Here is a 24,014-nt window from a genome sequence, read left to right as displayed (position 1 = left end):
CTGGAAGAGAATCTGCCCGGAATATCAGCAAGCCATAAAGGATGGGAAGATCAAGCCGTCTTTTTCAGGTATTTACACAATTAAATCTAATGATTCATCACATGCTATTTCTTAAGTTCTTGATACTGGATGTGGTTTTCACATATGTTCTGATTTGTAGGGACTAAGAAGAGATAGGGATATGGAGCGTGGAAGAATAAATCTAGTAATGGGGAATAGAAGATCGTCACCTATCACCAGGATTGTAGTGTATTCTTTAGCACTTAGTAATAGATTAGGTTTAGATTTAAATAATTGTTGCTATTCTCCAGATATGGCAAGAAACATCATTTCATTTCATAGTTTGTTTAGACAAGGATTTAGATATTCATTTGATAATGAGAAAGGTTCGATTTATGATTATCTAAATGGTGTTTTATATTTTGAAGCATTGCCTTGTAATGGAGTTTATGAAACTGTTATGGTTGTAGATAACCTAGTAAATGATGTATTATGTGTGGATTCTTCCAAAAGTATGGATAAAGCATGCTTGTGGCATTGTCGTCTTGGACATGTTAGCAAGAAACACATAGCCCAACTCCAAAAGGATGGAGTGTTGGAGTCGTTCGACCTTAGGGATGATGATGTGTGCGAGTCCTGCTTACTTGGAAAGATGACCAAGTCACCCTTCACTGGCACTTGTGAAAGGGGTGAGGGTTTATTGGATCTCATACACACCGATGTATGTGGGCCCTTTAGATCCATCACAAGGGATGCGAACCACTTCTATGTGACTTTCACCGATGATTATAGTAGATATGGGTATATTTACTTAATCAAGCACAACTAAGAAACCTTTGAAAAGTTCAAAGAATTTAAAAAAGAAGTGGAGAATCAATTGGGCAGGAAAATCAAGATGCTTCGATCCGATCGAGGAGGAGAGTACCTAAGTCTTGAATTCCACGACTATCTCAAGGAATGCGGAATAGTTTCGCAATTGACACCGCCTGGACACCGAAGTTGAATGGTATGGATGAGAGGCGTAATCGAACCCTGTTGGACATGGTTCGTTCCATGATGAGTCGTGCTTCACTACCTATCTCATTCTGGGGGTATGCCTTAGAGACTGCCTCCCATATCCTTAACTTAGTCCCTACAAAGAAGGTTACCAAAACACCTCACGAGATGTGGACATGGAAAGCTCCCTCGTTGGCACATATCAAGGTTTGGGGTTGCGAGGATTTCGTAAGACGAGAGATTCACGACAAGCTCGAACCTCATAGTGAGCGATGTATTTTCATCGGTAACCCACATAAATCCTTTGGATATATCTTCTATAGACCGAGTGACAATTTTGTCTTCTTTGTGAGGAGAGGTGTTTTCCAAGAGCAAGAACTCATAAGCCAAGGGGACAGTGGGAGGCAAATCGATCTTGAAGAGATTCAAGAGTCGAGCGATGAAAGAACCTCTAACGTTGGCGCTCAACCCGAGGAGGAAACTCCAGTTGAACCGATTGACGAATCCTCACCTCTTAGATGTTCCGAAAGAGTTAGATTTCAACCACCGTTATATGGTTTTCATATTACTACCGAAGGGGACACATATATTAGTGATAGTACACTAGTAAATCTAGATGAACCTAACAACTATAAGGAAGCCATGGCAGGCCTGGAGTCTGCGAAATGGAAAGAGGCGATGGACAGCGAGATTCAGTCCATGTATGACAACCAAGTTTGGAATTTGGTTGACCATGTGACCGGATGTAGGACGGTTGGGTGCAAGTGGATCTTCAAGAAGAAGATAGATATGGATGGGAATGTGCACACATATAAGGCACGATTGGTTGCGAAGGGTTTTACTCAAACTCCCGGAGTTGACTATGAAGAGACCTTCTCACCAGTTGCTAAAATAAAGTATATTAGGTTGATGCTAGCCATTGCTGCATTTCATGATTATGAAATATGGCAAATGGATGTCAAAACCGCCTTCCTTAATGGGAAGTTGGCTGAGGATGTTTACATGGCTCAGCCAGAGGGTTTTGTCGATACAAAGCATCCCAATAGAGTGTGCAAGCTTGAAAAGTCCATTTATGGACTTAAACAAACATCTCACAGATGGAATCTTTGCTTCGATGAGAAAGTCAAAGAATTTGGATTTGTACGAAGCGAAGATGAATCATGTGTGTATGTCAAAGCCAGTGGGAGTATAGTTAGCTTCCTTGTACTGTATGTTGATGACATATTACTCATAGGAAACGACATCCTGACACTGCAGGAAGTTAAGTCCTGGCTTGGGAAGTGCTTTGCTGTGAAGGACCTCAGAGAGGCTTCCTATATTTTGGGAATAAGGATAGTAAGAGACCGAAGTAAGAGACTAATAGGACTTAGTCAGAATACTTACTTGGACAAGGTGCTAAAACGTTTTAGCATGGAAAATTCGAATAAGGGAGAATTACCAATCCAAAGTGATGCCAAGTTGAGTAAGACTCAAAGTCCGAGTACCGAAGCCGAGATAGCAGAGATGAGCTGAGTACCTTACGCTTCCGCAGTTGGCTCAATGATGTATGTTATGAATTGTACCCGCCCTGATGTGGCCTTCGCTTTGAGCATGGTTAGTAGATATCAAGGGAACCCTGACAGAGCACATTGGACCGCAGTCAAGAATATCCTTAAGTACCTTCGGAGGACCAAGGAATGGTTTCTAGTCCACGGAGGGAGTGATGACTTAAAGGTGCGAGGGTATAGTGATGCCAGTTTCCAGACCGACAGGGACAACTACCGTTCACAGTCAGGCTAGGTCTTTACCCTTAATGGAGGAGCAGTGACTTGGAAAAGTTCCAAGCAAGAAACCTTAGCTGATTCAATGTGCGAATCAGAGTACATTGCAGCGAGCGACGCGTCAAAGGAGGAAATATGGTTGAAGAACTTCATTGTAGACCTTGGAGTTGTACCTGCCATAAAGAAGCCTATGGAGATTTTCTGTGATAACGAAGGTGTGTTTGCCTTAACCAAGGAACTGAGGGATCATGGCAGATCCAGACATATCGATAGGAAATATTATTTTATTAGACATCGGGTAGAAGAGGGACTCCTCGTAGTGAAGAGGGTATCGTCAGAAGATAACCCAGCAGATCCGCTTACGAAGGGACTGAGTAGGGTTAAGCACTTGCAGCACGCTAGGAGCATTAGGCTGAAGGATGATGTTAGTTTGGATTAGATAGTTTAGAAACGTGTAATAGATAATTGTAATTGACATTTGATGATTAAATAAAGGAGTATTATTTATTAGTATAGTTACTGTCTTATATTGATTGGTTAACTATTATTTTGCTTTGCATGTTTTGACTTCCTGAATAATTGAGTTAATTGAGAATAATCGAATTATTCAAACGGTCCACAGTCGTTCATATGTTGGAAGTAGGTATGAATGAAGACTGTCATGAATTGGTGTGTAGATTGTCTGAAAGGTATTAGACATAACAACGGTTTGTTACAACATTTGTGAGTGCTTAGGAATAAGTTTTAAGCATTGGAATAAACCCGCGCTTGCTGGAATCACTTTATGGAATTTATCACGAGTGATCGCAAGATGATAATATCATATGGTCTTAAAACCAAGATATATGGTTTATTGTTTGCTAATTAATTGTGCATTGATAATGCGAAACCGCATCAGTAAATTGATGTCATAAAACGCATTGTTGCGTATAATTTGATTAGTGAGTAGTAAATTCATATAAGTCAAAGTTTATCTGTTTCTTTTATCCTAAGAGGGTAAAAGTGATATAAGGGCCCCTCGATGATTTGATTTGACTTATGTGCCGGGCCCGGTCAGGATATTGATGTGTTCAATTAAGTTCTATGTCAAATGAATCCGAGATCGAGATACAAACTGTTGGACAATAAGTATGACTATATTCCATGGGATTGTCCGCATAATATCTAAAACAGAGGATTGTATGATCCCTTATCTAAAGGATAGGTTGCTGATAAGATCAGAGTTCGACAGCATCTTTGAGAGCTATGATTGCTAATCGAGTTATACTTACATTTGTGGTTACTAGACTTATCCAAGTGGGAGACTGTTGGATTAGTGTCTAAGCCCGTAACTATATTTGGTAAGTACTTGACCCGGTTGTGCATGGTCCTTTTGGGTTGCCTTCACCAAAGCAACTTGACTGGAGAAATAATAGAGAAAGAGGTTATTATGATTTATTAATATATTATAAGAATAATATATTAAAGGATAAATCATATTTATTTAATTAATATTGGTCAATATTTAATTAAAAATTAATTCTGTGATCAAATGTAATTAATTAAACTAGAGGGGTTGAATTGTAATTATATGATAGTTGCAAATTAGGGCATTGGTTGCCCCAAGGAAGGGGTGGACGAATTCAAGGTGATAAGGCCTTAGAATTCGTCCATGATAAGGATTCAAGGCTTATCTTATAGGTTGCTTGGTGGGCAAGTAACCAGATAAGGACAAGGACTGAAACCCTAATCTATACCCTATATAAAGACCCATTAGGCCTTAGAAAATCAGCCACATGATCCCTAGAAGACCTAGATCTAATTTTTGCCTCTCCCTTCTCTCTCTCTTGCCTCTCCATTTGCTTGTGGTGTTTGTGAGCCATTAGAGGTACTACACTTGTGGTACTTGCTTTCCAAGACAAAGAGATTGAATATTTGTGTTGTTATTACAATATAACAACAAGAGGTATGTAATCCCTTCTACTACATAGATTTCAAAATACCTAGGTGCATGCTGGGGTTCTTCTTCGTGTTCATAAAGTTGTGTATCTAATAGAGAAAACATAGATCCAAATCTAGGGTTGCATGCACAAATAGGATTGTTTGTATAAAACCCATCATATATCTATTGTTGTATGCTAGTAGTAAGGGGTGAAATAGTCCCCAGATACCAATTGAAAGATACCGATGATGATTACCGGTTGAAAGATACCGATGAAGGTTACCGGTTGAAAGATACCGATGAAGGTTACCGGTTGAAAGATACCGATGAAGGTTACTGGTTGAAAGATACCGACGATATTGTACGGTATGTGGTATGATGGGAGAACTCACTAAATTTTGTGCTTATAGTTTTTGTTTTGGGTTTAAGGTTCCTCTTCGTCGAAGCGGAAGGAGCCGATAGTGTAGCAGCGCATCACACACACACATGGTTTCCGCATTGAGTTTCTGGGATTGTACTCTGATCTTTATTACTTTTGATGTCATAGTTTAGGACACAACATTATGATTTTGAAATATGTTGTTTATTTGACCATATTTTGGTAAAATGTTTATTAAATTATTAACTCAAAATGAAAATTTTGGGCTTGAATTTTGGGATGTTACAAGTTGGTATCAGAGCCATGGTTTGAGGGATTCGGACACACCCTCGGGGGTGTTTGGTCTCAAACCGAGGGACTAAAAGATTTTTACAAGGAAAATGGTTTTCTAAAATCTAAATGGAAGGATTTTAAGAAAGATGAAGTGTGTGATGCATGCGACCGGTCGCGGTCAAGTAATTTTTCCCAAGATACCCATACTTGCTATGCTATGTTATATGGTTTTGATTTAGAGAACTGCATGCTAGAATAGGACTAAGGATCTAGGAGGATGCCTTGTGTACCTGATATATGATTCTAAAAATTGCATGCTAGATAGGGCTAAGGGTCTAGGAAGATGCTGTATATGCCTGTTATATGAGCTATATGCTAGGACTGTTTATTCAGCAGTAGGATGGCCTGTGTAGGTTATGCCTGGTTTGGTTACTCAATGCACAAATGCTGCTTGCTTTGTGCTATGGGGGTTCTGGACAACTTCAACTAACTAAGGAACAAATACGTAACAGTATCCGTAAGCTAGTTAGGGGGAGGTGGTGGGGACTCCTAGTGCAGCTGATGGCGGAGAGTAGGTCGGAAAGTGCCATAGGAAAACCTAGGAGGGGGTTAGTGGAAAGGGTATTGGTAAAAGGGACTTAGTGAAGTCGAGGCAATCCTTGAGGAAAGTATGGATAGATGTGGAAGGTAGTATGGGCCCGTACTACTGAAAGTAGAGGATCCGTACTCGAATCAAGGAGGGCCTAGGTGGAACCGGGAAAATTGGAAAGTGTGTGAGACCTCTAAAAAGTATATGTGACCCTGGCATTCGTATGTTTATTTTTCATAATGGTGGTCACACGACATGGAGCAGGAGGTTCTGGATCTGGGTCAAGATCAGACTCTGGCGCAAGATCTGAGCATGTGGATGATGGGGTACGCGAGTTCATCGCGTCTGAGATCACGAGAGGTATCCTTAATGTGATGCCGGTTATCTTCAGGTCGATCAAGGAGGGGATCATTGAGCTGATGGAGGACCACCTTAGGGCGTTCAGGAGTGACATGGCAACCAGCCAGTCAGGACCACACACACTGTCCTTTAAGGACTTTAGAGGGAGTGGTGCGCCAGATTTCCATGGGGTGAAGGACCCCATTGCTGCTAGGAGATGGATCGTTGACATCGAGTCTGCGCAGCTGACAAGCTTCTGCCCGGAAGGGTCGATGGTCCGTTTCGTTGCAGGGTGTTTGAGAGAAAGGGCCAGAAATTGGTGGGAGTCGGTTGGTGACTCTTTGGGGGCCTCGGCTGTTAAGGCTATAACCTGGTCAGACTTTGTGATCAGATTTAGGGCGAGGTTTGCGCTAGCTGTGGAGCTTCAACAGCTGGCTAGGGAATTTTTGGATATGAGACAAACCACGGAGACTGTGGCAGAGATTACCACCAAGTTCAAGGAGAGGGCATTGCTGGTGCCCCAGTATGCGGGGGATGAAGACATGAAGAGGACTCACTACTATGACATGCTGCGAGATGACATCCGAGAGCATGTCAGTTTCTCAGCTTTCCCTACCTTGGATTCCATGATTGATAGGGATAGGGAGAGGGAGATTGATCTGGAGTACATCCAGAAGAGGAAGGCAGCGGAGGGGCTGACAATGGGGGCTTCAGGGAAGAAGCCCAAGGGATCCGATGGTAGGCTGAAAGGCCAGCCAAGGCGGGACCACTGTGGGAAATGCGGTTAGTCACACGAGGGAGCTTGTCGCACTGGGTCGGTTCGGACTGCTATAAGTGTGGCAAGGTTGGGAATTTTGGCAGAGATTGTACTGCCCCTACTCCTGCGATTCAGATATCAGACCTGATTTGCTTTCATTGCAATCAGAAGGGCCATAAAAAGGCCAATTACCCTAGATTGACAGCAGCAGCGGCGCCGACTCCAGCGACAGCACTGGTTGTGGATGGCCGGAAGGCCAAGTTGGAGGCTCCAGTGGTTCGGAGCCGAGCATTTCTGCTGACAGTCGAGGAGGCACGCGATGCACCCGATGTGGTGACATGTATTATTTCTTATTTTATGCTTTTATGTTATGTCGCTGTGATTTTGATATATTATGTGCCTTGTTTAGGATCGTTCCATGTGAACGGTATGCCAGTTCAGGTGTTGTTTGATTCGGGTGCCACTCGATCATTTGTCTCTCTTGCGCTTGGTAAGAAGTTTCCGGAGTCTTCAGGCCTATTGGATTGCACTCTAGAGGTCGAGATTGCAGACGACTGGTCGGTACGAGCATCAGAGGTCTACCGGGATTGTGTTTTGAGGCTGTTCGAGGAAAGTTACCTGGTGAACTTGGTTCCCATACCTTTGCGGGGGAACAAGGTCATTATTTTTATGGATTGGCTAAGCCCCAATGGGGCAGTGATCGACTGCGCACAACAGCCAGTGCGGATTAGGACCCCTAGTGGGGGAGAGCCGGTGGTTAAGGGCGAAAGGCCACAACAAGGACCGGCTTTATGTTCAGCAGCAAGGGCTAGGCACTACCTTCAGCAGGGTTGCGCAAGTTATGTCTCCTATGTTATGGATACCCAGGAGGCGGGTAGGGCAATGGTGGGCGATGTGCCTGTAGTACGGGAATTTGAGGACGTATTCCCCGATGAGTTGCTTGGGGTACCTCCAGAGAGGCAGGTGGAATTCAAAATCGACCTGGTCCCTGGTGCGACTCCGATAGCCAAGGCACCGTATCAGTTGGCTCCTCCTGAGATGCATGAATTGTCTACACAGCTGCAGGAGCTGTTAGACAAGGGATTCATTAGACCGAGCAATTCACCATGGGGAGTCTTGATTTTGTTTGTGAAGAAGAAGGACAGGTCGCATCGGATGTGTATAGATTATCGGGAGCTGAATAAGGTAACGGTGAAGAACCGTTACCCACTCTTGAGGATTGATGACCTTTTTGACCAGCTACAGGGAGCATCTTGGTTCTCCAAGATTGATATGCGCTCAGGATATCATCAGATGAGTGTCTAAGTCCATAACTATTTTGGTATGTACTTGACCCAATGGTGCATGGTCCTTTTGGGTTGCCTTCACCAAAGCAACTTGATAGGATGAATTATGGAGAGAAAGGATTAAATATGATTTATTAATACATTGTGAGAATAATATATCAAAGGAGAAATCATATTGTTTAATTAATATTAGTCAATAATTAATTGGTAATTATTTTTGTGACTAAAAGAGATTAATTAAACTTAAGGGACTGGAATTGTAATTATAAGATAATTGCAATTTGGGCCATGGATTGCCTTATATTATAAGGTGGACGAATTCTATGGGGAAGCCCATATGAAATCATCCAAGGCCTTGAGGAAAGGGCTCCATGGGTTGCTTAGGGCTTAAGCATCCAATTTAGGGTTTCCTTGTTAGATAACCCTAATAGCCTTACTATATAAAGACCCCTTATGACCCAAACACGTGGATAAGACTTCTCTAGGGTTTGTAGATGGTTTTGGGCAGCCTCTATCCTCTATCCTCTTCATCCTCTTGCTTATGGTGTTTGTGAACCATTAGAGGAGTGACATTTGTGACTATAAGCTTTCTAAAGTCAATACAAGGAGGAATTGGATTGTTATTGCTACATAACAATCAAGGTATGATCTTAAACCCATTCTTATGTTAATATGATTACTTATATGCTAGAATTAGGGTTTATAGTCTTGGATAACTTGCATGTACAATAGAGAAACCTAGATCCAAGCATTAGGGTTTGTATGAGCACATAGGATGTTCTTATGACCAAAACCTATCAGTGGTATCAGAGCCTAGATTGGTTTCTATTGTATTGAAGCTTTATGTTGCTGAAAATCGTGTTTTGGCCTCACTGTTCGATCTGACTCGGCGAGTCAGCCCTACTCGGCGAGTTCCAGAGTGTGACTCGGCGAGTCGGAGCGTCAGACAGAGGTATTTTCGGGATTTCTTGCTGTTTATCTTTGAGATACTTTCCTTTATCATATTAGATCAATATAAATCCGATTTTATGATATATATGACTATATTCTTGATCTAATTGAAGATATTTATCAATTAATAAAATATTTGTTTCCTTATGTGATAATTGATTAATTATTTTGATTAAATTGGTAAATTGTTTTGCAAGAAATCATTAAATAAATCAAATATGGATAATTATGTGATTAAATGTTAATTTAGATTATTTGTTATTTGATCCTTGTTGTTATGAAAACTTTCATATTCTCCCCTTTAGGTTTTATAGTTTAAATTTGAACCCAAAAGTTTTGTTGTTTGGAAATTTAAATAGTTGAAACCCTAATGTTTTGAAATGTTTCAAAACTTGCCCTAAAGTTTTGGAATTTAAATTTTGATTAAAAGTTTAATTTTGATGTATATTTCAATTCTAAACCCTAATGTTTTTGAAATGTTTCAAAACTTACCCTCAAGTTTTGGAATTTAAAAGTTGATTAAAAGTTTAATTAGGAATGTTAAATTCTAAAACCCTAGTATTGTTTTGAAAAGTTCAAATCACATCCTTATGGTTTTATTAATTAATTAAGGTGTATAATTAAAGGAGGTTTAATAAATCCGTAAAAGTTTTGGTTTGCAATTTAATTGAATTAAAAGTATAATTATTAAATTTGACCACCTAGTATTTAAAAAGTGTAAAATACACCCTATACTATATATATAACATTAAAAGTCTAACATTATATATATGTATGAGTAAAAGTCAGTCTTTCCATTAGTAGGCCTCATTCACGAAGCTGGTGTATAAGGGGTGTTTAAGGAAATTGCCTATAAAATGGCGATTGAATGGGTATCCACTCTTACCCACCGCACTCTTGACTAGTGGAGGGTTGTTAGCCGAACGGGTAGGATAGGACGAAACCTTCCACTATAAGTATAATGAAATACAAAGTAACTAAATGTTTTTCAAAGTCCCAATCTTAGTTACTTAGGCAAAGTGAATTGATGCAATTCCATGAAATTACACTTTGTGCCCTTGTGAAGACGTTAGTGGAGCGTGTGTGGTTTACCGGCACACTAAATGGTTCTAAGCAAAGGTAGAAAAGGGTGACTCAATGTTTGTCATAGTACGGTGGAGCGTGTGTGGTTTACCTGCACATCGAATAGGTGACTGTAACATGTGAGGGCACCATGTAAGTTTGCATGGTTATTCACACCCGCTTTGTGATCCTCGACATCCCAATCACAAACAAGAGGGGCATATCGAGATTTAAACATGCCATTGAAATGTTCAATGAATCTCAAAGGATTTAGGAGTTTTCTGTCACACCCCCAAACTAAGGATGGCGGAAACGTCCGGGGGTGGAGGACTTCATGTAGAGTATCACAACAATGAGTATAATAGTGCTCCAAGTAAATACAACCATCACAAATATAATTGAAAACGTTACATCAAAGCACATGTTTACATGCTTCACATCAATTACATTATGATACAAAATGAACTGTTTGACGATTTATCGTCCCATCCTCAAAACGTTGTTGATTTCCTGTTTTCACTGAATTCCTGAGAATACAAGTAGTTTTGAAAAGTGTCAACACAAAGGTTGGTGAGTTCATAAGAGATTTCGTTAGAAAAGTAAACCGTTTTCCTTGTAAAAGCGTTAGAATATGTATCCAGAAAATCCGATATTTTCTTTAAAATCTGTGTAATATGTAGTCTTATGACCGAAGACCAAAATGTATAAGTAACCTTTCTTACTAATAGAAAATGTTATGTGTTTAAATGGACATGGACGCGTTTGAATTAAATGAAATTTTCGTATGTTCTCATGTTTGTTAATACCTTATGTATATGTAGTCCTAAATCCGAGGACCGAGAAAGAACAAGTATTGATTATACTTAAAGGTATAAATGTGGTTTCAAATGATGTGTGGTCATAACTACCAAAACCAAAAGTGTACAGTAATATATGTACTCATTGAGATAAAAAGTGATTTAAAATCGACATAAAACGCATTTAGGTTTTATAAATAAAATCCTGTAAACTTTATGGATTGTTATATCGATATGTGAGTCGCTATAATCATACTATGGCTATGTGAACCTGCCACGATGTTTCCCAGGCATTGCGAAAACTGAAATGATATTTGTCACCCGTAGACCTGCAGGTCCAACTGTAGCTAGCAGCAAGGTGTGGGGTGTCAAACCCAATATAGATATATATACAAGTATCATGTTCTCCCTCAAGGAGATTCTGATTATAACTACCAGGAATTATATCCCGCACTCGGACGTACGGGGAGAGAATGTCTCACAATATAGGTTAACAAGTTTACGTGAAATGTGTGTGAATATAAATGTTTTCTGTATGAATGTACCCTTTCTGTACGAGTGTGTTGTGTGATGTATCATAAACTATACCTATTATAGTTTATCTAAAACGTTTGTAATATGTATGAACTATTTTATGGAAATGTATTAGTGTTATGAATTTATTAAACTATACTTTTTATAGTTTAATATACATGTTCTAAAATGAATCAATAATATTTATTATGAATGACTTAGTTTCAGTTCATGATGATAAACTAACAAAGAAACACATTCAATAATTAGAACTTATGATTATACACTTTGCTCAACATAATACAAAGTGTTATGATATTTACATGCTGTTGGCTAACTTTAGCTATTTTGCACTGTTTTGGAAAAATCATAGAAAAATCATACGAAGTCAAAAACTAGATCCGTAAATTCTGAGAGTTCACAAAATGTGTCTAGTTTATTCATAATTTTTATCACGATTTTTAACGACCTCCAACGTGGGTGAAAAAGGCCATAATCACAGACTGGTCCGGATTGTTGTTTGAAATGATAGGCAGTTTTGTAAAAATCACCATAAATTGTAGAAAAATCGTATGGAGATGTGCAAGTAGTCATTTTAAAGCTAAAGTCTTGAACTATTTGCACCCTGTACAGTTTTGAAAAAAAAATGTTTAAGATGCCCAAAACAGTCCGTGAATGGAGTTAAACTTTTCTGATGAAGGCTGTTAGAAAAATTTAGTTATGTTCTTGGTGTTTTAACTTGTATTCCCCCCCTGAAAACTTGAGAAAACATGAAAATGTAGGGGTATGAAATCACCTTGAGTGATTTCAGTAGATAAGTGACGAAGAAGAGAAGTGTTCAACCCAAGAACACTTGAAGAATCACTTGAAGGTTCGAAGCTCTAACACAAATATGATGGAGTTTGTGTAAAATATCCATGATTTGAGTGGAAATAAGTGAGATAATCATAAGGAGAATGGATTATTCTTACCAAATGTGGAAGAGCACTTGATAATCAGCCTTGAATCTCGAGTTTGGTCGAGAAAAAGTTTAAGAGAAAAATGTGGTGTTTGATACTTAGTGAAATGAGAGCAAATGAGAGAAATGAGGAGAGAGGATGTTTGTTCCAGCTCTAAAAACGTGGGAATGAGTGTAAATTGAGTGTAAGGGATATTGAAGTGACCTAGGTAAGGTGGAGAGGTATGGCTGGTTATAGAGTGGGTGTGGGGTGGTTGCTTGTGATATAAGTTAAGGCAAGGTCAACACTCCACCTTAAATAAATCCCCCATTAGATTTTTATCATTTAGATAATGATTTTTATCAAAAATATGTTTAAATTATGAATATTTAGGGTTTATTATGTCAAAATATAATTTCTAGAGAAAATCCCGCTTTAAAATCACGAAAAACGGGCTTAAAATGTTAAAAATATCAAAAAGGGGCTAAAAGTGACAAATTTCCGAAATTTGGCCGAGTTTAGGTCTTCTGATGCTGAAACCGAGAGGAGAGAGGGCAGAAACCGAGAGGGGAGAAGAGAGAGAGCAGGAACCGATAGGGGAGAAGAGAGACCGAGAGAAGAGAAGAGACAGAGAGGAAAGAAGAGAGAACAGAGACCGAGAGGGGAAGAGAGGCGGGAGGAACAAAGAGTGAAGAAGCGACAGAGAGCGAGAAGCGAAGCAGAGAGCCGAGAGGAGGGAAGGAGAACAGAGAGGCGCGAAGAAGACAGAGACCGAGAGGCGAGTAGAGATAGAGACCGAGACTCGGTCCTTGCTACAGTGTTTCGGTTCTCCAGGTTCGGCCAATAGAGGCTCGGTTCGTCCAGGGTACTTTCGGCCTTAAGGAGCTTCGGCTCCTTGAGAAGGGTTTCGGTTCCTAAAGTCCATTTTTCTCGTTTTTACCCCGTTTTATGCCGTTTTTGACCCGGTTAAGGGTCGGAATGACCCGAATGATTCTAAAAAGTTACGGGAAACTTTTTAGGGAGGTTTGGGAGAGATTTCACATACTTGGAGAGATTTGGGAGAGATTTGACATTCTTGGAGAGATTTCTCATACAAAGAGATTTTTGCGAGAGATTTCACATACTTGGAGAGATTAGGGAGAGATTTGACATTCTTGGAGAGATTTCTCATACAGAGAGATATTTGAAAGAGATTTCACATACTTGGAGAGATTTGACATTCTTGGAGAGATTTCTAATACAAAGAGATTTTTGCGAGAGATTTCACATACTTGGAGAGATTAGGGAGAGATTTGACATTCTTGGAGAGATTTCTCATACAGAGAGATATTTTAGAGAGATTTCACATACTTGGAGAGATTTGGGAGAGATTTGACATTCTTGGAGAGATTTCTAATACAGATAGATATTTGAGAGAGATTTCACATACTTGGATAGATTTAGGAGAGATTTGACATTCTTTGAGAGATTTCTCATACAGAGAGATATTTGAGAGAGATTTCACATACTTGGAGAGATTTGGGAGAGATTTGATATTCTTGGAGAGATTTCTCATACAAAGAGACTTTTGGGAGAGGTTTCACATACTTAGAGAGATTTCAAATAGAGAGAGATAGAGTGAAAACGATTGAGAGAGGTTTCGAGTGTGGCATTTGTGAGTGTCTAGCTTCGCAAGGCAAGGTTCGTAAACCCTGTTAAGCCTTGTTTAAGGATCTTACACACTCCCGATGAGTGTGCAACATTGTTTTATCGGTTTGGCTAGCCACGTACCACAATTTTAGGTTAAGGAGATCTAGATGTTCGCACCTTTTGATTTATGATCTCTCATTAGAATAGAGAGTTATGTAGAAATTTCATAATGTAAATTCTAGTACCCAAGGGCAAATTGAGTCAAACGATTTGACTTGTTGAATTTAGTTGACTTTGACTTGACCGAAATTTGACAGTTGTCACATTTTCATAGATTTAAAACTTAAATGTCTTTTTGTTTTTCATGGTGGAAATTAGTGAATCGTCATTCACTTACCTTCAAATATTTTGCAACTAGATTACGACATCCCTTTTCTAGGTTGTAGCGTATTGTGTTGGGTCCTAGCCTTAGTATCTCATTTGGGTGATTAACTAATGACTCAATCAATCAACTAACTTGAATTCGTTTTCTCCCGTTTTGTAGATGTCAAAGTTCGACAACTATGGTCTTCCCAAATCCAGTGGAACAAGCATTCCACATGAAGATGGTATTCCACGATCCGATCGAGGAACAAGATATCATACTTCACTTCCTCCATCTCCTCCAATTGTTCTCCCTAACCCACAAGATCGAAGAATCGAAAGGTTCAAAATCACTAAATCCCTATTGGAAATGAAACATGAAGATGGTAAACTCGTGTGTGCCCACGTTCTAGGAATGAAATCACACAGTGATAGGTTGATCATGTTAGGTGTGTCATTCCCGAATGAGTTGGCTGTAAATTGGGTTTTGCAGTCACTTCCTGAATCATATAATGAGTTCAAAAGAAAGTATTATATGATGGATCATGACGACAACCTCATTGACCTAACTTACATGCTCATTGCTGCTGAATCAGAAATGATTTGGTGAAGCAATGGAGCATATTTGTTGGGAAAGTCAACCGACCATGCTTCTGAGGACGTTCTAAGACAAGCGACCTGCGTTTGCTGCCAAGAGAAAGGGTGTTGGATAGAAGTTTGCCCCAAGAGCCTAAAAATTCCAAAGATGGGAGAGTCAAAGAGTATGATTGCGCTTCAGGTAAAATCCACTATCTAACTTCATTAAGTTCCTATTCATTGATTCAAAATACATGATGTGATGAGATTGCATTTGAGTGTTTTTGTAGGATCGGTGAAAAGAAAGGAAGCTTGGTGAAAGAGCAAGATGAATCTAATCACAAGAAATGGATCTTGATCGCATGGACTTGAAAATTTGATTTTGAGCTTAGATAGTTATGATAGAGTTGTTAGAAATTTTTTTGAAATACATAGTTTTCAATGGTTTTTTCATTGTAAGGACAAATGTTTTCCGCTGCTTTTATAAATAAAATAAATTTTGGTTTGACTTATTTATTTATTTGTTTACTTCCTTGCAATGAAATCGTTATGAAAATTGATGTTTGAATATTTCTACAACAAATGGATATGATTCTTATTTATGGAAATGTCGAGAATTTACCAAATAGGGAGAGTTTCTCATCGCCCAAATTTCAATTGGACAGAAATTTGGAATCATGCAACTTGGTTGCATGATGAATGAGAAATTTCATATTTGGAAATTAGACTAATTCATTCACAAAGTGTAACACCCGGTTTATTTATTAAATAAATAAACAAAATAATGAATGAATGGTAGTCCTAAAATAAGTGATTATATATGCATGGTGTGGTTTCGAGGAGTTAATTGGCATAATTCAGAAGTTGGGGGTTAAAAGTGTAAGTTCCGACTCATTTTATAATTATTTATGAAGGCAGGGACTAAATGGTAACTTCTGGGACTTCATTTGAAGAGATGTTGGGGGCTACAAGGTAAAATATGGATCTTCTTTGAAAGGGGTTTTTAAGAGGAGGGGGCCATTTGGTAATTTTCAGATTTAGATTGAAAGAAGAAGGTGATGGAGGGGCTGGAAGTGCCATTATGGCAAAGTTTTAATGGGAGCGGGTATTTAAGGATTAACAACCCTAACCCTAAGCATTGCTACAGCCGTCACCTCTCCTCCCCTCCTGTTAACCGCCACCATACCATTTTCCACCTTGCCGTTAGGACATCGTTTCCGCCGTTGGACGGCATGAGTGACCGGTGAAAGACCACATATATCGGTTGTGTGAAGCTGCACCGAGTGGGGATCGACGAATCTGTTATCGTGATTGTCTCCATCTTCGACGTTTCCATAGCGATTGGAGTGGGAAAATCACCGCCGTGCCTTTCTTGGTTGCTGAAGACGAAGATATACAAGAGAGATCGTTGCTCTAATGGAAATGGAAGGGAAGCAAAGCGACAACACCGTTACCGCCGTTATCTCCGGCAGATGACGCCGCTGCGGTTCGTTTCTGTGAAGATAAAGGGTCTCCGGTTCTTGTGGTTAGCACAGTCAAAGTGGTGGTCATGTTTGTGGGATTGTTGTTCCTCCGTGAGCTGTTGCTGCCTTTTGTCTTCCTGCCACCACCTCTGCCACCGTCAACCACCACCAGGAGAGTGGATGCGCTTCTGTTTCAAATATAGGATGTGTGCGTGTTTCATTTCATGTTTAGGTGGGTGGTTGTATCTCCATTAGTTGTTCATGTTTTGGCTGGTTTGTGTACCTGGAAAAGCAAGAAAAGGCATCACCACCACCATAGGGTGGTGGCTACTACCATGCGCCACCGCCGGCCACCATTAGGTGGCTATGTGTGTGTGTGTGAGTTTATTTGGTATTTTCTTTGTAAATTTTAAATCGAATAATGAAAGGAAATTGAAAACCACCACCTTAGGGTGGTGGCTGCCGCCTCCTGCCGCCACCGGCCGCCGTGTCGGGTGGCAGTGTGGTTTGCCTGGTTGTATTGACTAGTGTGGGGTGCTGATGTGCTAGAAACCCTAATGGGCCCAAGGAAGCCCTAATAGGACCAATGAAGCCTAATGAGCTTAATGAAAACCCTAATGGGCTTAATAATATTTTAGTAGGCTTAATAGGCCCAATAAAGCCTTAATTGATCTAAAAAGTCCAACAAACTAATAAATGGGCTAGTATTTGGGTTAGAAACCCTAATTAGGGTTTGGAAGACCATAATGCCAATAAAACCCTAATTTGAGAATAAATTGGGACACACACACACACACTCGGGAATTATTAATAACTTAAAACATGAATAATAATCATGAGCAAGGTTTAGCTAAGCAGTATGGGACTTAATGAGTTAAGTCCTTAAAGGATTAAGTTCTTAATGGGTTAAGTAGGAAACTTAACCCTAATAGTTGTTTTATGTGAAACCCTAATTTCTCTTGGGTTTATTGTTGGGCGTTTCTATTGGGCCTTGATGATTGTATTATTATTGGGCCATCCAAAGTAAAGCAATTGGACTAGAATAATTAATGGGCTTTGAGGTAAGGCCCATATGAGGAGTGGGCCCAATTTGGAAAATTGGGCCATGTGTTGGGCTTTGATTCCTAATTGACTTTGGGCCTAAGAATTAGGGGTAAAGTAGTAATTACCCAAAGAATGTACTTATGGTTATGTAGTGAGATCCAATTATTAATTGGGTGATGTTTGATAATTGACAGAACGGGAATCTGTCATCCAACAGCTGGAGTTGAGTCTGCAGGACTTCAGCAGTATGGGATTGAGTCTGCTGGACTTCAATAGTGTCATGTGAGTCTTCTCACTATACCTTACCTGGAATGGTAACTAGGTGTGACCGGAAGGTCTTATGTGTATGAATAAGCTATGTAACTTATGTGATATGTGATCGGAAGGTCTTATATATTTGTATGAGCTATGTGACTTATGTGATATGTGACCAGAAGGTGTGATATAATTGTCTGAGCTATGTGACTTATGTGATATGTGATCGGAAGGTATTATATATATATATATATATATATATATATATATATATATATATATATATATATATTTGTATGAGCCATGTGACTTATGTGATATGTATATGTTGTATGATTTGGGACCGGAAGGTCGACAGAGATTTAGCCGGAAGGCAATCAGAGTTATGGCCGGAAGGCAAACAGAGTTGAGGCCGGAAGGCAAGCCATGGTAGGACCGGAAGGTCTACCAGAGTTATGGGACCGAAGGGTCCCGCTGAGACACATTGACCGGAAGGTCTTACAGAGCTATAGCCTCGAGTGGCTAATATACTTATGTGGTATTTTGGGAAACTCACTAAGCATGCGTGCTTACCGTGTTATGTGTTATGTGTTTTAGGTACATTGTTTCAAAGGAAAGGAGTCGTCTTGGTCGCAACGCATCAGACTATGTTTTACGCATGCGGGATCTTTGGGATTACACCCTGATATGGTTTTATGATACTCTGTTTGATTAATGACACTTTAGTTTTTGATATGAGATATTATTATGAATGTTTTTATATCAATCGCTTTTATGCAATAACTTAAATAAAATTAAAATTTTTGGCCTTGAATTTTGGGACGTTACACAAAGTGTCATGTGAAGGACTAGGAGATCGAGCACACAAAGTTGTGTGTTGATCAAGGTCACCATAAGAGTAACAAAGATATTCATCATGATTTACTAAAAGGTTAGTAAATATGATTATACTTATAAGATTAAGTGTAATTCGGAATTGATTAAAAAGGTTTAAATCAATGGCAAAACGAATAAGAAGAATCTAGTAGGTAGAAAGATAAAAGGTTCTCCATTCTAAGAAGAAGGGAGAGTACCTTTTATGCTTTATGATAGGTCTTAATGATTAAGAACCATATCCCAATTGATCCTCTAAGCGAGTCTTAGTACCATTGTATGTTTAAGAAGAGGAATCAAGAATTGTAGAAATGGTTAAATCAAAAGGTCAATCATACTTCGTTCCAATAACAAGTCTTAAAGTTAAGATTGTGGAAATAAGTGACAAGTTTTAAGAAGGTTTATGACATTCATTAAATGTGGAAAGTTTTATTTCTTGGATAGATAAAGACCAACTAGGACCAATTCATGAAGTGTTTTGATAAAAACTATATTAACTCTTGAATATTTGTTTGTCAAGAAATGTTTATTGACAAGAGAATCTTATATGTCAAGGAGTCAGTGGGAGTTATAATGGTCTTGAAAAGTTTCAAGAAAAAATCAAATAAACCTTATCGATCATCACTAGCACAGGAGGTGAGGTTTACAACCTATCGTGCTGACATTATTTTGTTTCTGTGCTGTTCCAATTGAGTTAATTATGCATGTGAGTTCTATGCGTTCTCATTTTGAACGTATAAAAGGCAAGGCACCTTAATCAATGAAAGGTACATTGATAGGAAAGGGTGAGTTGCTTAACTACATGGAAGACATGGTGGGCAGTTGTACTACCATAAGGCAAGAAATCAAGATGAGTTTGAATTTGTTGTAAACTTTGGTTTTAACAAATTCGCATGGATAGGAACACATACACCGTTTAAATCCAAGTGTCATAAGATTTCCTCCTTCATGAAAATGATTGTGAGGAAATGCTTTCACTAAGAGAGATTTTAAGAAGATAGTGATTGTAAAATTGCATTCTCCAATTCGATTATGGTTACGGTATCCCTTTCCATAATTTGAATTGTGAGGTTTGGCAATTAGTCTTAATTGTTTAGACACACATATGAACTATCTAAGGAAAAGGTGTATAAGTTCGAGAATCCTTGATAAAAGATTATAAAAGCATTAAGTATTAGAGACATGGACTTAAGAAATTCAATAGGTATTGTTTTTTTTTTCCTGAAAGTTAAGATGTTTATGAATACATGTCAAAGCTAGTGGGAGCATAAGTGTTATGTTTATAATAATCATCATGATAGTGGGAGCATAATTGTTATGATTGTATGATTATTAAGGCAAGTATTGCAAGTTGGCAATATTAATAATAGAAATCAAAAGTTATGCCTTGCAAAGTCGTAAGGGTTGTAAAGTTGTTTTGCTATAATTAAGGGAGAGAATATTATGCTTCGTTTCAAATCTAAAGGCTTAGGTTGAGAAATGTTAATAAATTTAGTCAAAGGTACATAACGTGTTCTTAAAATTTCGATTATGATTACGACATTCCTCTTTACAATTCGAATTTTGAGAACATAACAAATAAAACATTATGCATCGTGTCCCATACGCTTCGGGTATAGGATCGATTGAAAATGATTTAATATTTGACCATTCTAAAAATTTTTAAAAATGTCTAGCGCATTTAGAGGGAAAAGGGACTAGAATCGATTTTGACTAAAATAATTAAACAACTATCAAAGGACAATCCAGAGTTCGATGAGGATTGGTTGCTTGTGAGGAGTTGGAAGCATGGTATTAGATGGACCATATCAACATTATTATGAATAGAAAAGATTCTATTAAGAATGAGTTGTCATATGGAAATTATGGAAATGTTTCCATATTGGATGGACCATATCGACATCATTACGAATAGATAAGATTCTATTAAGAATGAGTTGTCATATGGAAAATATGGAAGCGTGTCCATATTGGGAATTGAATATTGAAAATCTATGTCTAGATTAGAAACTTTTATGCAAAAGGATGTTCAAAGGAATGTACTTTGAGTGAGAGACATCATATCTAAGGAATTGTCTTGTAACAATCTCCGATAAAAGATTTTGTAATATCATTGGCAATAATCTTTGTGACGTTGGTGCAGTGACATTACGAAAGAATCATTGCATAGAATGTTAGAATCTAGCATATTCTATAAGTAGCAAGAATTTGATTTTCTTTCACTTATGAAAAAGGATTTGGAGTTGTGAAATGAGAATGATTGGAAATGTGTTCAATTTGATCTATTTCACAAAGTAAGAACCATAGGTAAACATTGTGTGCATGCTAGGAGCATGGGACAAGTGTAATAATTCAAGTAAGAAGTTGATTACCCGAAACGACAAATAATGAGTAATCGATATGGTGATAAATAAAAGGAGTTTTATTTATGCTCAAAGGTTTGAGGCTATATGGGATTAGTATTATTCTTGTGATTCACTTTGCACGTTTTGACTTCCTGAATAATTTAATTGGTTAAGTACAGTCAAATTATTCGAACGGGCCACAGTCGTTCATATGTTGGAAGTAGGTATGAATGAAGACTGTCGTGAATTGGTGTGTGGATTGTCTAAAAGAGTATTAGACATAAGCAAATGTTTGCTGCAACGTTCATGAGTGCTTATAAATATGAATTTGAGCATTGGATTAAATCCACGCTCACTTGGATCACTCCATGAATTGTATCACGACTGATTGGTGAGACGATAACATCTTATATTCTTGAAACCGAGATGTGTGAATTGTATCTTGCTAATCGGTTGCACATTGATAATATGAAAATGCACTAGTAACTTGGTGTTATAAAACATATTGTTGTGTGTGATTCAGTGAGTGAGTGCAAAGTTTATCTGTTCCTTTTATCCAAAGTAGGATAAAAGCAATATCTTTGGGCCCCTCGATAATTTAGTGATGACAAACGTAAATGCTCGGCCGGGCTAGGGCAATTTGATTTGTTCAATTAGTCAGTCGTCATAAATCGGAGATCAAGAAATAGTACAAAGAGAATGATTAGAAATCATGTCTTACGATATCTAGAATGGAGGAATATATGATCCCTTATCTAAGGACACACGTATCTGATATGATCAGAGTTGACAGTGGCTTTGGAAAGCTATGATTGCAGATCAGGATCTGAAGTAATACGCAGAATAGTTATTAGACTTATCCAAGTGGGAGACTGTTGGATTAGTGTCTAAGTCCATAACTATTTTGGTATGTACTTGACCCGATGGTGCATGGTCCTTTTGGGTTGCCTTCACCAAAGCAACTTGATAGGATGAATTATGGAGTGAAAAGATTAAATATGATTTATTAATATATTGTGAGAATAATATATTAAAGGAGAAATCATATTGTTTAATTAATGTTAGTCAATAATTAATTGGTAATTAGTTTTGTGACTAAAAGAGATTAATTAAACTTAAGGGACTGAAATTGTAATTATAAGATAATTGCAATTTGGGCCATGGATTGCCTTATATTATAAGGTGGATGAATTCTATGGGGAAGCCCATATGAAATCGTCCAAGGCCTTGAGGAAAGGGCTTCATGGGTCGCTTAGGGCTTAAGCATCCAATTTAGGGTTTCCTTGTTAGATAACCCTAATAGCCTTACTATATAAAGACCCCTTATGACCCGAAAACGTGGCTAAGACTTCTATAGGGTTTGTAGATGGTTTTGGGCAGCCTCTATCCTCTCTCATCTTCATCCTCTTGCTTATGGTGTTTGTGAACCATTAGAGGAGTGACATTTGTGACTCTAAGCTTTCTAAAGTCAATACAAGGAGGAAATGGATTGTTATTGCTACATAACAATCAAGGTATAATCTTAAACCCATTCTTATGTTAATATGATTACTTGTACACTAGAATTAGGGTTTATAGTCTTGGATAACTTGCATGTACAATAGAGAAACCTAGATCCAAGCATTAGGGTTTGTATGAGCACATAGGATGTTCTTATGACCAAAACCCATCAGTTCAGACAGGAGGATGTATAGAAGATGGCGTTTTGGATGCGCTATGGCCACTATGAGTTTGTAGTGATGCCTTTCGGGCTCACCAATGCTTCTGTCGCGTTCATAGATCTCATGAACCGCGTGTGCAAATCGATGTTGGATCGGTCCGTGATAGTTTTCATCGATGACATCTTGGTCTATTCCATGATGCAGGAGGAGCATGAGGAGCATCTGTGAGAGGTTCTGGAGACTTTGAGAATGGAGAACTTTTATGCTAAGTTTTCCAAGTGTGAGTTTTGGTTGCATGAGGTGCAGTTGGGCACCTTGTCAACAAAAACGGGATTTCGGTAGATCCGGCCAAAGTGGAGGGTGTGATGAGATGGGAGGTTCCGAGGTCTCCATCTAAGATTCGGAGTTTCCTCGGATTAGCCAGATACTATCGGAGATTCATCCAGGATTTCTCCAAGATAGCCGTAACCCTGACCAGGCTAACGAGGAAGGTCGTGGTCTTTTATTAGGGGCCTGAGCAGTAGGTTGCATTCAAGACATTGAGGAAGATATTATGCAAGGTGCCAATCTTAGCCCTACTAGAGGGCATGGAGGATTTCGTCATGTATTGTGATGCGTCCATCTTGGATTTGGGTGCAGTATTGATGCAGAGAGGGCATGCCATTACTTACGCTTTGAGGCAGCTGAAGCCTTACGAGGCTATTACCCGATGCAGGATTTGGAGCTGGGGGCTGTTGTGTTCGCCCTTAAGATTTAGAGTCATTAGCTCTATGGGGTTCGTTGTACGATTTACACGGACCACAAGAGCCTGAGGTATCTCATGGACCAGCCAAATCAAAATATGAGGCAGCACCGGTGGCTTGATGTGGTAAAGGATTATGAATGTGAGATCCTCTACCACCCAGGAAAGGATAATGTGGTGGCCGATGCGCTTAGTCGCAAGGCAGCACCGATCAGGGATATCTGTTTGAGGATGGCAGTGGTGACTCCGCTATCCGAGCGGATTCGGGAGGCCCAGCATGAGGCCATGAAGGAGGAACATCGGAAGAGAGATCGAATTGTGAGACATGTTTCCTCCTTCGACTATGACAACCGAGGATTATTGACACTACACCGTAGGGTGTGAGTGTCATACCACGAGGGTGTGCGCCAGGTTCTGATGGAGGAGGCGCACAAATCTCGATTCTCCATTCATCTTGGGGCGACGAAGATTTATAGGGATCTTCGCCTGGACTATTGGTGGC

Source organism: Lactuca saligna, chromosome 2 (assembly GCF_052625555.1).
Source record: "Lactuca saligna cultivar CGN05327 chromosome 2, ASM5262555v1, whole genome shotgun sequence".
In the NCBI taxonomy this organism is placed as follows: domain Eukaryota; kingdom Viridiplantae; phylum Streptophyta; class Magnoliopsida; order Asterales; family Asteraceae; genus Lactuca; species Lactuca saligna.
The sequence above is the reverse complement of the archived record's forward strand: the minus strand, read 5'-3'. Positions refer to the sequence as shown.